The following is a 10,000-nucleotide window of genomic DNA, read 5'->3' on the forward strand; positions in this document are numbered from 1 at the left end:
AGGTGCTGTATGCTCTTTTGCTCATTCACTTAGAAACTGAAATCTTGCAATATGCACAAGTAGTCCTTCATGAAAGGGGCTGGAAGCTGTTTTCATTTTGACACGAGAGAGAGAGAGAGAGAGAGAGAGAGAGAGAGAGAGAGAGAGAGACCACCTTGCATTGTCAATTGCCAAATCTGTATATGGATAAGTAGCCTATGGTTTTCAACTTATTTCGTACGGCCATACCAGCCTGGCAACGCCCGATCTCGTCTGATCTCGGAAGCTAAGCAGGGTCGGGCCTGGTTAGTACTTGGATGGAAGACCGCCTGAAAATACCAGGTGCTGTATGCTCTTTTGCTCATTCACTTAGAAACTGAAATCTTGCAATATGCACAAGTAGTCCTTCATGAAAGGGGCTGGAAGCTGTTTTCATTTTGACACAAGAGAGAGAGAGAGAGAGAGACCACCTTGCATTGTCAATTGCTAAATCTGTATATGGATAAGTAGCCTATGGTTGTCAACTTATTTCGTACGGCCATACCAGCCTGGCAACGCCCGATCTCGTCTGATCTTGGAAGCTAAGCAGGGTCGGGCCTGGTTAGTACTTGGATGGGAGACCGCCTGGGAATACCAGGTGCTGTATGCTCTTTTGCTCATTCACTTAGAAACTGAAATCTTGCAATATGCACAAGTAGTCCTTCATGAAAGGGGCTGGAAGCTGTTTTCATTTTGACACGAGAGAGAGAGAGAGAGAGAGAGAGAGAGACCACCTTGCATTGTCAATTGCCAAATCTGTATATGGATAAGTAGCCTATGGTTTTCAACTTATTTCGTACGGCCATACCAGCCTTGCAACGCCCGATCTCGTCTGATCTCGGAAGCTAAGCAGGGTCGGGCCTGGTTAGTACTTGGATGGGAGACCGCCTGAAAATACCAGGTGCTGTATGCTCTTTTGCTCATTCACTTAGAAACTGAAATCTTGCAATATGCACAAGTAGTCCTTCATGAAAGGGGCTGGAAGCTGTTTTCATTTTGACACAAGAGAGAGAGAGAGAGAGAGACCACCTTGCATTGTCAATTGCCAAATCTGTATATGGATAAGTAGCCTATGGTTGTCAACTTATTTCGTACGGCCATACCAGCCTGGCAACGCCCGATCTCGTCTGATCTCGGAAGCTAAGCAGGGTCGGGCCTGGTTAGTACTTGGATGGGAGACCGCCTGGGAATACCAGGTGCTGTATGCTCTTTTGCTCATTCACTTAGAAACTGAAATCTTGCAATATGCACAAGTAGTCCTTCATGAAAGGGGCTGGAAGCTGTTTTCATTTTGACACGAGGGGGAGAGAGAGAGAGAGAGAGAGAGACCACCTTGCATTGTCAATTGCCAAATCTGTATATGGATAAGTAGCCTATGGTTGTCACCTTATTTTACGGCCATACCAGCCTGGCAACGCCCGATCTCGTCTGATCTCGGAAGCTAAGCAGGGTCGGGCCTGGTTAGTACTTGGATGGGAGACCGCCTGGGAATACCAGGTGCTGTATGCTCTTTTGCTCATTCACTTAGAAACTGAAATCTTGCAATATGCACAAGTAGTCCTTCATGAAAGGGGCTGGAAGCTGTTTTCATTTTGACACGAGAGAGAGAGAGAGAGAGAGAGAGAGAGACCACCTTGCATTGTCAATTTGCAAATCTGTATATGGATAAGTAGCCTATGGTTGTCAACTTATTTCGTACGGCCATACCAGCCTGGCAACGCCCGATCTCGTCTGATCTCGGAAGCTAAGCAGGGTCGGGCCTGGTTAGTACTTGGATGGGAGACCGCCTGGGAATGCCAGGTGCTGTATGCTCTTTTGCTCATTCACTTAGAAACTGAAATCTTGCAATATGCACAAGTAGTCCTTCATGAAAGGGGCTGGAAGCTGTTTTCATTTTGACACGAGAGAGAGAGAGAGAGACCACCTTGCATTGTCAATTGCTAAATCTGTATATGGATAAGTAGCCTATGGTTGTCAACTTATTTCGTACGGCCATACCAGCCTGGCAACGCCCGATCTCGTCTGATCTCGGAAGCTAAGCAGGGTCGGGCCTGGTTAGTACTTGGATGGGAGACCGCCTGGGAATACCAGGTGCTGTATGCTCTTTTGCTCATTCACTTAGAAACTGAAATCTTGCAATATGCACAAGTAGTCCTTCATGAAAGGGGCTGGAAGCTGTTTTCATTTTGACACGAGAGAGAGAGAGAGACCACCTTGCATTGTCAATTGCCAAATCTGTATATGGATAAGTAGCCTATGGTTGTCAACTTATTTCGTACGGCCATACCAGCCTGGCAACGCCCGATCTCGTCTGATCTCGGAAGCTAAGCAGGGTCGGGCCTGGTTAGTACTTGGATGGGAGACCGCCTGGGAATACCAGGTGCTGTATGCTCTTTTGCTCATTCACTTAGAAACTGAAATCTTGCAATATGCACAAGTAGTCCTTCATGAAAGGGGCTGGAAGCTGTTTTCATTTTGACACAAGAGAGAGAGAGAGAGAGAGACCACCTTGCATTGTCAATTGCTAAATCTGTATATGGATAAGTAGCCTATGGTTGTCAACTTATTTCGTACGGCCATACCAGCCTGGCAACGCCCGATCTCGTCTGATCTCGGAAGCTAAGCAGGGTCCGGCCTGGTTAGTACTTGGATGGGAGACCGCCTGGGAATACCAGGTGCTGTATGCTCTTTTGCTCATTCACTTAGAAACTGAAATCTTGCAATATGCACAAGTAGTCCTTCATGAAAGGGGCTGGAAGCTGTTTTCATTTTGACACGAGGGGGAGAGAGAGAGAGAGAGAGAGAGAGACCACCTTGCATTGTCAATTGCCAAATCTGTATATGGATAAGTAGCCTATGGTTGTCACCTTATTTTACGGCCATACCAGCCTGGCAACGCCCGATCTCGTCTGATCTCGGAAGCTAAGCAGGGTCGGGCCTGGTTAGTACTTGGATGGGAGACCGCCTGGGAATACCAGGTGCTGTATGCTCTTTTGCTCATTCACTTAGAAACTGAAATCTTGCAATATGCACAAGTAGTCCTTCATGAAAGGGGCTGGAAGCTGTTTTCATTTTGAAACGAGAGAGAGAGAGAGAGAGAGAGAGACCACCTTGCATTGTCAATTGGCAAATCTGTATATGGATAAGTAGCCTATGGTTGTCAACTTATTTCGTACGGCCATACCAGCCTGGCAACGCCCGATCTCGTCTGATCTCGGAAGCTAAGCAGGGTCGGGCCTGGTTAGTACTTGGATGGGAGACCGCCTGGGAATGCCAGGTGCTGTATGCTCTTTTGCTCATTCACTTAGAAACTGAAATCTTGCAATATGCACAAGTAGTCCTTCATGAAAGGGGCTGGAAGCTGTTTTCATTTTGACACGAGAGAGAGAGAGAGAGAGACCACCTTGCATTGTCAATTGCTAAATCTGTATATGGATAAGTAGCCTATGGTTGTCAACTTATTTCGTACGGCCATACCAGCCTGGCAACGCCCGATCTCGTCTGATCTCGGAAGCTAAGCAGGGTCCGGCCTGGTTAGTACTTGGATGGGAGACCGCCTGGGAATACCAGGTGCTGTATGCTCTTTTGTTCATTCACTTAGAAACTGAAATCTTGCAATATGCACAAGTAGTCCTTCATGAAAGGGGCTGGAAGCTGTTTTCATTTTGACACGAGAGAGAGAGAGAGAGAGACCACCTTGCATTGTCAATTGCCAAATCTGTATATGGATAAGTAGCCTATGGTTGTCAACTTATTTCGTACGGCCATACCAGCCTGGCAACGCCCGATCTCGTCTGATCTCGGAAGCTAAGCAGGGTCGGGCCTGGTTAGTACTTGGATGGGAGACCGCCTGGGAATACCAGGTGCTGTATGCTCTTTTGCTCATTCACTTAGAAACTGAAATCTTGCAATATGCACAAGTAGTCCTTCATGAAAGGGGCTGGAAGCTGTTTTCATTTTGACACGAGAGAGAGAGAGAGAGAGAGAGAGACCACCTTGCATAGTCAATTGCCAAATCTGTATATGGATAAGTAGCCTATGGTTGTCAACTTATTTCGTACGGCCATACCAGCCTGGCAACGCCCGATCTCGTCTGATCTCGGAAGCTAACCAGGGTCGGGCCTGGTTAGTACTTGGATGGGAGACCGCCTGGGAATACCAGGTGCTGTATGCTCTTTTGCTCATTCACTTAGAAACTGAAATCTTGCAATATGCACAAGTAGTCCTTCATGAAAGGGGCTGGAAGCTGTTTTCATTTTGACACGAGAGAGAGAGAGAGAGAGAGAGAGAGAGAGAGAGAGAGAGAGAGACCACCTTGCATTGTCAATTGCCAAATCTGTATATGGATAAGTAGCCTATGGTTTTCAACTTATTTCGTACGGCCATACCAGCCTGGCAACGCCCGATCTCGTCTGATCTCGGAAGCTAAGCAGGGTCGGGCCTGGTTAGTACTTGGATGGAAGACCGCCTGAAAATACCAGGTGCTGTATGCTCTTTTGCTCATTCACTTAGAAACTGAAATCTTGCAATATGCACAAGTAGTCCTTCATGAAAGGGGCTGGAAGCTGTTTTCATTTTGACACAAGAGAGAGAGAGAGAGAGAGACCACCTTGCATTGTCAATTGCTAAATCTGTATATGGATAAGTAGCCTATGGTTGTCAACTTATTTCGTACGGCCATACCAGCCTGGCAACGCCCGATCTCGTCTGATCTTGGAAGCTAAGCAGGGTCGGGCCTGGTTAGTACTTGGATGGGAGACCGCCTGGGAATACCAGGTGCTGTATGCTCTTTTGCTCATTCACTTAGAAACTGAAATCTTGCAATATGCACAAGTAGTCCTTCATGAAAGGGGCTGGAAGCTGTTTTCATTTTGACACGAGAGAGAGAGAGAGAGAGAGAGAGAGAGACCACCTTGCATTGTCAATTGCCAAATCTGTATATGGATAAGTAGCCTATGGTTTTCAACTTATTTCGTACGGCCATACCAGCCTTGCAACGCCCGATCTCGTCTGATCTCGGAAGCTAAGCAGGGTCGGGCCTGGTTAGTACTTGGATGGGAGACCGCCTGAAAATACCAGGTGCTGTATGCTCTTTTGCTCATTCACTTAGAAACTGAAATCTTGCAATATGCACAAGTAGTCCTTCATGAAAGGGGCTGGAAGCTGTTTTCATTTTGACACAGAGAGAGAGAGAGAGAGAGACCACCTTGCATTGTCAATTGCCAAATCTGTATATGGATAAGTAGCCTATGGTTGTCAACTTATTTCGTACGGCCATACCAGCCTGGCAACGCCCGATCTCGTCTGATCTCGGAAGCTAAGCAGGGTCGGGCCTGGTTAGTACTTGGATGGGAGACCGCCTGGGAATACCAGGTGCTGTATGCTCTTTTGCTCATTCACTTAGAAACTGAAATCTTGCAATATGCACAAGTAGTCCTTCATGAAAGGGGCTGGAAGCTGTTTTCATTTTGACACGAGGGGGAGAGAGAGAGAGAGAGAGAGAGACCACCTTGCATTGTCAATTGCCAAATCTGTATATGGATAAGTAGCCTATGGTTGTCACCTTATTTTACGGCCATACCAGCCTGGCAACGCCCGATCTCGTCTGATCTCGGAAGCTAAGCAGGGTCGGGCCTGGTTAGTACTTGGATGGGAGACCGCCTGGGAATACCAGGTGCTGTATGCTCTTTTGCTCATTCACTTAGAAACTGAAATCTTGCAATATGCACAAGTAGTCCTTCATGAAAGGGGCTGGAAGCTGTTTTCATTTTGACACGAGAGAGAGAGAGAGAGAGAGACCACCTTGCATTGTCAATTGCTAAATCTGTATATGGATAAGTAGCCTATGGTTGTCAACTTATTTCGTACGGCCATACCAGCCTGGCAACGCCCGATCTCGTCTGATCTCGGAAGCTAAGCAGGGTCGGGCCTGGTTAGTACTTGGATGGGAGACCGCCTGGGAATACCAGGTGCTGTATGCTCTTTTGCTCATTCACTTAGAAACTGAAATCTTGCAATATGCACAAGTAGTCCTTCATGAAAGGGGCTGGAAGCTGTTTTCATTTTGACACGAGAGAGAGAGAGAGACCACCTTGCATTGTCAATTGCCAAATCTGTATATGGATAAGTAGCCTATGGTTGTCAACTTATTTCGTACGGCCATACCAGCCTGGCAACGCCCGATCTCGTCTGATCTCGGAAGCTAAGCAGGGTCGGGCCTGGTTAGTACTTGGATGGGAGACCGCCTGGGAATACCAGGTGCTGTATGCTCTTTTGCTCATTCACTTAGAAACTGAAATCTTGCAATATGCACAAGTAGTCCTTCATGAAAGGGGCTGGAAGCTGTTTTCATTTTGACACAAGAGAGAGAGAGAGAGAGAGACCACCTTGCATTGTCAATTGCTAAATCTGTATATGGATAAGTAGCCTATGGTTGTCAACTTATTTCGTACGGCCATACCAGCCTGGCAACGCCCGATCTCGTCTGATCTCGGAAGCTAAGCAGGGTCCGGCCTGGTTAGTACTTGGATGGGAGACCGCCTGGGAATACCAGGTGCTGTATGCTCTTTTGCTCATTCACTTAGAAACTGAAATCTTGCAATATGCACAAGTAGTCCTTCATGAAAGGGGCTGGAAGCTGTTTTCATTTTGACACGAGGGGGAGAGAGAGAGAGAGAGAGAGAGAGAGAGAGACCACCTTGCATTGTCAATTGCCAAATCTGTATATGGATAAGTAGCCTATGGTTGTCACCTTATTTTACGGCCATACCAGCCTGGCAACGCCCGATCTCGTCTGATCTCGGAAGCTAAGCAGGGTCGGGCCTGGTTAGTACTTGGATGGGAGACCGCCTGGGAATACCAGGTGCTGTATGCTCTTTTGCTCATTCACTTAGAAACTGAAATCTTGCAATATGCACAAGTAGTCCTTCATGAAAGGGGCTGGAAGCTGTTTTCATTTTGAAACGAGAGAGAGAGAGAGAGAGAGAGAGACCACCTTGCATTGTCAATTGGCAAATCTGTATATGGATAAGTAGCCTATGGTTGTCAACTTATTTCGTACGGCCATACCAGCCTGGCAACGCCCGATCTCGTCTGATCTCGGAAGCTAAGCAGGGTCGGGCCTGGTTAGTACTTGGATGGGAGACCGCCTGGGAATGCCAGGTGCTGTATGCTCTTTTGCTCATTCACTTAGAAACTGAAATCTTGCAATATGCACAAGTAGTCCTTCATGAAAGGGGCTGGAAGCTGTTTTCATTTTGACACGAGAGAGAGAGAGAGAGAGACCACCTTGCATTGTCAATTGCTAAATCTGTATATGGATAAGTAGCCTATGGTTGTCAACTTATTTCGTACGGCCATACCAGCCTGGCAACGCCCGATCTCGTCTGATCTCGGAAGCTAAGCAGGGTCCGGCCTGGTTAGTACTTGGATGGGAGACCGCCTGGGAATACCAGGTGCTGTATGCTCTTTTGCTCATTCACTTAGAAACTGAAATCTTGCAATATGCACAAGTAGTCCTTCATGAAAGGGGCTGGAAGCTGTTTTCATTTTGACACGAGGGAGAGAGAGAGAGAGACCACCTTGCATTGTCAATTGCCAAATCTGTATATGGATAAGTAGCCTATGGTTGTCAACTTATTTCGTACGGCCATACCAGCCTGGCAACGCCCGATCTCGTCTGATCTCGGAAGCTAAGCAGGGTCGGGCCTGGTTAGTACTTGGATGGGAGACCGCCTGGGAATACCAGGTGCTGTATGCTCTTTTGCTCATTCACTTAGAAACTGAAATCTTGCAATATGCACAAGTAGTCCTTCATGAAAGGGGCTGGAAGCTGTTTTCATTTTGACACGAGAGAGAGAGAGAGAGAGAGAGAGACCACCTTGCATAGTCAATTGCCAAATCTGTATATGGATAAGTAGCCTATGGTTGTCAACTTATTTCGTACGGCCATACCAGCCTGGCAACGCCCGATCTCGTCTGATCTCGGAAGCTAACCAGGGTCGGGCCTGGTTAGTACTTGGATGGGAGACCGCCTGGGAATACCAGGTGCTGTATGCTCTTTTGCTCATTCACTTAGAAACTGAAATCTTGCAATATGCACAAGTAGTCCTTCATGAAAGGGGCTGGAAGCTGTTTTCATTTTGACACGAGAGAGAGAGAGAGAGAGAGAGAGAGAGAGAGAGAGAGAGAGAGAGAGAGAGACCACCTTGCATTGTCAATTGCCAAATCTGTATATGGATAAGTAGCCTATGGTTTTCAACTTATTTCGTACGGCCATACCAGCCTGGCAACGCCCGATCTCGTCTGATCTCGGAAGCTAAGCAGGGTCGGGCCTGGTTAGTACTTGGATGGAAGACCGCCTGAAAATACCAGGTGCTGTATGCTCTTTTGCTCATTCACTTAGAAACTGAAATCTTGCAATATGCACAAGTAGTCCTTCATGAAAGGGGCTGGAAGCTGTTTTCATTTTGACACAAGAGAGAGAGAGAGAGAGAGACCACCTTGCATTGTCAATTGCTAAATCTGTATATGGATAAGTAGCCTATGGTTGTCAACTTATTTCGTACGGCCATACCAGCCTGGCAACGCCCGATCTCGTCTGATCTTGGAAGCTAAGCAGGGTCGGGCCTGGTTAGTACTTGGATGGGAGACCGCCTGGGAATACCAGGTGCTGTATGCTCTTTTGCTCATTCACTTAGAAACTGAAATCTTGCAATATGCACAAGTAGTCCTTCATGAAAGGGGCTGGAAGCTGTTTTCATTTTGACACGAGAGAGAGAGAGAGAGAGAGAGAGAGAGACCACCTTGCATTGTCAATTGCCAAATCTGTATATGGATAAGTAGCCTATGGTTTTCAACTTATTTCGTACGGCCATACCAGCCTTGCAACGCCCGATCTCGTCTGATCTCGGAAGCTAAGCAGGGTCGGGCCTGGTTAGTACTTGGATGGGAGACCGCCTGAAAATACCAGGTGCTGTATGCTCTTTTGCTCATTCACTTAGAAACTGAAATCTTGCAATATGCACAAGTAGTCCTTCATGAAAGGGGCTGGAAGCTGTTTTCATTTTGACACAAGAGAGAGAGAGAGAGAGAGACCACCTTGCATTGTCAATTGCCAAATCTGTATATGGATAAGTAGCCTATGGTTGTCAACTTATTTCGTACGGCCATACCAGCCTGGCAACGCCCGATCTCGTCTGATCTCGGAAGCTAAGCAGGGTCGGGCCTGGTTAGTACTTGGATGGGAGACCGCCTGGGAATACCAGGTGCTGTATGCTCTTTTGCTCATTCACTTAGAAACTGAAATCTTGCAATATGCACAAGTAGTCCTTCATGAAAGGGGCTGGAAGCTGTTTTCATTTTGACACGAGGGGGAGAGAGAGAGAGAGAGAGAGAGACCACCTTGCATTGTCAATTGCCAAATCTGTATATGGATAAGTAGCCTATGGTTGTCACCTTATTTTACGGCCATACCAGCCTGGCAACGCCCGATCTCGTCTGATCTCGGAAGCTAAGCAGGGTCGGGCCTGGTTAGTACTTGGATGGGAGACCGCCTGGGAATACCAGGTGCTGTATGCTCTTTTGCTCATTCACTTAGAAACTGAAATCTTGCAATATGCACAAGTAGTCCTTCATGAAAGGGGCTGGAAGCTGTTTTCATTTTGACACGAGAGAGAGAGAGAGAGAGAGAGAGAGAGACCACCTTGCATTGTCAATTTGCAAATCTGTATATGGATAAGTAGCCTATGGTTGTCAACTTATTTCGTACGGCCATACCAGCCTGGCAACGCCCGATCTCGTCTGATCTCGGAAGCTAAGCATGGTCGGGCCTGGTTAGTACTTGGATGGGAGACCGCCTGGGAATGCCAGGTGCTGTATGCTCTTTTGCTCATTCACTTAGAAACTGAAATCTTGCAATATGCACAAGTAGTCCTTCATGAAAGGGGCTGGAAGCTGTTTTCATTTTGACACGAGAGAGAGA

General features: G+C 47.1%; 23 non-coding genes and 11 pseudogenes across 23 annotated transcripts in view; all 34 read left to right on the forward strand.

Annotated features, from left to right (window-relative positions):
* LOC146285828 (5S ribosomal RNA) overlaps positions 1 to 14 on the forward strand; it is a 119-nt gene extending 105 nt beyond the window's left edge. Inside the window, exon 1 of the ribosomal RNA XR_014761407.1 lies at positions 1 to 14. This exon is cut by the window's left edge and continues 105 nt beyond it. This is a non-coding gene — a ribosomal RNA (5S ribosomal RNA).
* Positions 15 to 214: 200 nt separating this feature from the next.
* LOC146285829 (5S ribosomal RNA) lies at positions 215 to 333 on the forward strand (annotated as a pseudogene).
* A 176-nt stretch (positions 334 to 509) lies between these two features.
* On the forward strand, positions 510 to 628 carry LOC146285830 (5S ribosomal RNA). Its single transcript, XR_014761525.1, has one exon. It is a non-coding gene; the product is annotated as a 5S ribosomal RNA (ribosomal RNA).
* A 184-nt stretch (positions 629 to 812) lies between these two features.
* Positions 813 to 931, forward strand: LOC146285831 (5S ribosomal RNA; annotated as a pseudogene).
* A 176-nt stretch (positions 932 to 1,107) lies between these two features.
* Positions 1,108 to 1,226, forward strand: LOC146285832 (5S ribosomal RNA). The gene has a single exon (XR_014760288.1). It is a non-coding gene; the product is annotated as a 5S ribosomal RNA (ribosomal RNA).
* A 182-nt stretch (positions 1,227 to 1,408) lies between these two features.
* Positions 1,409 to 1,527, forward strand: LOC146285833 (5S ribosomal RNA). Its single transcript, XR_014761126.1, has one exon. It is a non-coding gene; the product is annotated as a 5S ribosomal RNA (ribosomal RNA).
* Positions 1,528 to 1,711: 184 nt separating this feature from the next.
* Positions 1,712 to 1,830, forward strand: LOC146285834 (5S ribosomal RNA). Its single transcript, XR_014761081.1, has one exon. It is a non-coding gene; the product is annotated as a 5S ribosomal RNA (ribosomal RNA).
* Positions 1,831 to 2,002: 172 nt separating this feature from the next.
* Positions 2,003 to 2,121, forward strand: LOC146285835 (5S ribosomal RNA). The gene has a single exon (XR_014760290.1). It is a non-coding gene; the product is annotated as a 5S ribosomal RNA (ribosomal RNA).
* A 170-nt stretch (positions 2,122 to 2,291) lies between these two features.
* LOC146285836 (5S ribosomal RNA) lies at positions 2,292 to 2,410 on the forward strand. Its single transcript, XR_014760291.1, has one exon. It is a non-coding gene; the product is annotated as a 5S ribosomal RNA (ribosomal RNA).
* A 176-nt stretch (positions 2,411 to 2,586) lies between these two features.
* On the forward strand, positions 2,587 to 2,705 carry LOC146285837 (5S ribosomal RNA; annotated as a pseudogene).
* A 184-nt stretch (positions 2,706 to 2,889) lies between these two features.
* LOC146285838 (5S ribosomal RNA) lies at positions 2,890 to 3,008 on the forward strand. Its single transcript, XR_014761127.1, has one exon. It is a non-coding gene; the product is annotated as a 5S ribosomal RNA (ribosomal RNA).
* A 180-nt stretch (positions 3,009 to 3,188) lies between these two features.
* LOC146285839 (5S ribosomal RNA) lies at positions 3,189 to 3,307 on the forward strand. The gene has a single exon (XR_014761082.1). It is a non-coding gene; the product is annotated as a 5S ribosomal RNA (ribosomal RNA).
* Positions 3,308 to 3,481: 174 nt separating this feature from the next.
* On the forward strand, positions 3,482 to 3,600 carry LOC146285840 (5S ribosomal RNA; annotated as a pseudogene).
* Positions 3,601 to 3,774: 174 nt separating this feature from the next.
* On the forward strand, positions 3,775 to 3,893 carry LOC146285841 (5S ribosomal RNA). The gene has a single exon (XR_014760292.1). It is a non-coding gene; the product is annotated as a 5S ribosomal RNA (ribosomal RNA).
* A 180-nt stretch (positions 3,894 to 4,073) lies between these two features.
* On the forward strand, positions 4,074 to 4,192 carry LOC146285842 (5S ribosomal RNA). Its single transcript, XR_014761408.1, has one exon. It is a non-coding gene; the product is annotated as a 5S ribosomal RNA (ribosomal RNA).
* Positions 4,193 to 4,392: 200 nt separating this feature from the next.
* On the forward strand, positions 4,393 to 4,511 carry LOC146285843 (5S ribosomal RNA; annotated as a pseudogene).
* Positions 4,512 to 4,687: 176 nt separating this feature from the next.
* LOC146285844 (5S ribosomal RNA) lies at positions 4,688 to 4,806 on the forward strand. The gene has a single exon (XR_014761526.1). It is a non-coding gene; the product is annotated as a 5S ribosomal RNA (ribosomal RNA).
* Positions 4,807 to 4,990: 184 nt separating this feature from the next.
* On the forward strand, positions 4,991 to 5,109 carry LOC146285845 (5S ribosomal RNA; annotated as a pseudogene).
* Positions 5,110 to 5,284: 175 nt separating this feature from the next.
* LOC146285846 (5S ribosomal RNA) lies at positions 5,285 to 5,403 on the forward strand. Its single transcript, XR_014760293.1, has one exon. It is a non-coding gene; the product is annotated as a 5S ribosomal RNA (ribosomal RNA).
* A 182-nt stretch (positions 5,404 to 5,585) lies between these two features.
* On the forward strand, positions 5,586 to 5,704 carry LOC146285847 (5S ribosomal RNA). The gene has a single exon (XR_014761128.1). It is a non-coding gene; the product is annotated as a 5S ribosomal RNA (ribosomal RNA).
* Positions 5,705 to 5,880: 176 nt separating this feature from the next.
* Positions 5,881 to 5,999, forward strand: LOC146285848 (5S ribosomal RNA). Its single transcript, XR_014760294.1, has one exon. It is a non-coding gene; the product is annotated as a 5S ribosomal RNA (ribosomal RNA).
* Positions 6,000 to 6,169: 170 nt separating this feature from the next.
* On the forward strand, positions 6,170 to 6,288 carry LOC146285849 (5S ribosomal RNA). Its single transcript, XR_014760295.1, has one exon. It is a non-coding gene; the product is annotated as a 5S ribosomal RNA (ribosomal RNA).
* A 176-nt stretch (positions 6,289 to 6,464) lies between these two features.
* Positions 6,465 to 6,583, forward strand: LOC146285850 (5S ribosomal RNA; annotated as a pseudogene).
* Positions 6,584 to 6,773: 190 nt separating this feature from the next.
* LOC146285851 (5S ribosomal RNA) lies at positions 6,774 to 6,892 on the forward strand. Its single transcript, XR_014761129.1, has one exon. It is a non-coding gene; the product is annotated as a 5S ribosomal RNA (ribosomal RNA).
* Positions 6,893 to 7,072: 180 nt separating this feature from the next.
* Positions 7,073 to 7,191, forward strand: LOC146285852 (5S ribosomal RNA). Its single transcript, XR_014761083.1, has one exon. It is a non-coding gene; the product is annotated as a 5S ribosomal RNA (ribosomal RNA).
* Positions 7,192 to 7,365: 174 nt separating this feature from the next.
* On the forward strand, positions 7,366 to 7,484 carry LOC146285853 (5S ribosomal RNA; annotated as a pseudogene).
* A 174-nt stretch (positions 7,485 to 7,658) lies between these two features.
* Positions 7,659 to 7,777, forward strand: LOC146285854 (5S ribosomal RNA). The gene has a single exon (XR_014760296.1). It is a non-coding gene; the product is annotated as a 5S ribosomal RNA (ribosomal RNA).
* Positions 7,778 to 7,957: 180 nt separating this feature from the next.
* LOC146285855 (5S ribosomal RNA) lies at positions 7,958 to 8,076 on the forward strand. The gene has a single exon (XR_014761409.1). It is a non-coding gene; the product is annotated as a 5S ribosomal RNA (ribosomal RNA).
* Positions 8,077 to 8,284: 208 nt separating this feature from the next.
* Positions 8,285 to 8,403, forward strand: LOC146285856 (5S ribosomal RNA; annotated as a pseudogene).
* Positions 8,404 to 8,579: 176 nt separating this feature from the next.
* Positions 8,580 to 8,698, forward strand: LOC146285857 (5S ribosomal RNA). The gene has a single exon (XR_014761527.1). It is a non-coding gene; the product is annotated as a 5S ribosomal RNA (ribosomal RNA).
* Positions 8,699 to 8,882: 184 nt separating this feature from the next.
* Positions 8,883 to 9,001, forward strand: LOC146285858 (5S ribosomal RNA; annotated as a pseudogene).
* A 176-nt stretch (positions 9,002 to 9,177) lies between these two features.
* On the forward strand, positions 9,178 to 9,296 carry LOC146285859 (5S ribosomal RNA). Its single transcript, XR_014760297.1, has one exon. It is a non-coding gene; the product is annotated as a 5S ribosomal RNA (ribosomal RNA).
* A 182-nt stretch (positions 9,297 to 9,478) lies between these two features.
* LOC146285860 (5S ribosomal RNA) lies at positions 9,479 to 9,597 on the forward strand. The gene has a single exon (XR_014761130.1). It is a non-coding gene; the product is annotated as a 5S ribosomal RNA (ribosomal RNA).
* Positions 9,598 to 9,781: 184 nt separating this feature from the next.
* Positions 9,782 to 9,900, forward strand: LOC146285861 (5S ribosomal RNA; annotated as a pseudogene).
* Positions 9,901 to 10,000: the final 100 nt, after the last annotated feature.

Source organism: Hypomesus nipponensis, chromosome 6 (genome assembly GCF_054491055.1).
Source record: "Hypomesus nipponensis isolate SF chromosome 6, ASM5449105v1, whole genome shotgun sequence".
NCBI lineage: Eukaryota > Metazoa > Chordata > Actinopteri > Osmeriformes > Osmeridae > Hypomesus > Hypomesus nipponensis.